Raw genomic sequence first — 958 nt, forward strand, 5'->3', positions numbered from 1 at the left:
AAATAAAAATATGGGGTAAGCTTCATGTGTATTCCATTTAAAAAATTTTTTTATTTAATCTCCAAATATTCAATAAGTAGCTTATTGAACTGAGTTTCTGTGATGCTCCCGGATGTAATAAATGCAGTATAAGTGATATTATTCCCATGGTTTCTCACATTTACCGGAAGTAGCTTGAATATGCCGATGATTAATAATGTCATAAAGCCATACTTCAGAACACGCACTAGATGGAATTCCTGCTAGGAAAAGGCTGACCCTTGTGTGTGACTTCATGCATTACATTCAAAATAAATACATGCAGATCTGTTAGTCATATATACATATCTAAATAATATCACTCGAACATTTTCATGTAAGGTAATTCTAATCTACTTACTTCCAAAATAGTTAGCTTTTTTTTTGTCACATGATCAAAACAATCTCTATAATAGAGATAATTCTAATTTTTTCCTTTCCAGTTGCTCTTGTTGATATCTGTAGTCATTATTATCTGGTCTGAAAGCTATGAGCATATAAAGTGTGAGCCCACTAGCAAGTAGGAAACGATCTATTTGCATTATTGGGTGAAACCATAGGATAAGGGTTAAAGCAGAAAAACTTGGATGACGAAGGTGACTGTACAATCTAGTTAAATAAGCAGACTTCTGAGTAAGTGGAGAAGGAAGACCCTGAATGTAGTAATAAACCTGAAAAGAAACAAAAAAAAACTGAACAATTTCCAGCTGTCATAAATGTTTAAATGATATAGCTTTTACTTATTTTAAAATACTTAGATAACAAAACCTAACAGCCTGAAAATAACTGTGGAAAACTCAGAAAAGCAAGAGGTCACAATATACATGTTATACTTTTATAACAGTGTTAATTACATGCTTTTATACTCAATCGTATTATTGTAATCGACATTTTAAATGTTTGTTACAAGACACAGGATGTTAGGATCCAGAAAGTTCAT

Source organism: Limulus polyphemus, unplaced genomic scaffold (genome assembly GCF_000517525.1).
Source record: "Limulus polyphemus unplaced genomic scaffold, Limulus_polyphemus-2.1.2 Scaffold6982, whole genome shotgun sequence".
NCBI classification, from domain to species: domain Eukaryota; kingdom Metazoa; phylum Arthropoda; class Merostomata; order Xiphosura; family Limulidae; genus Limulus; species Limulus polyphemus.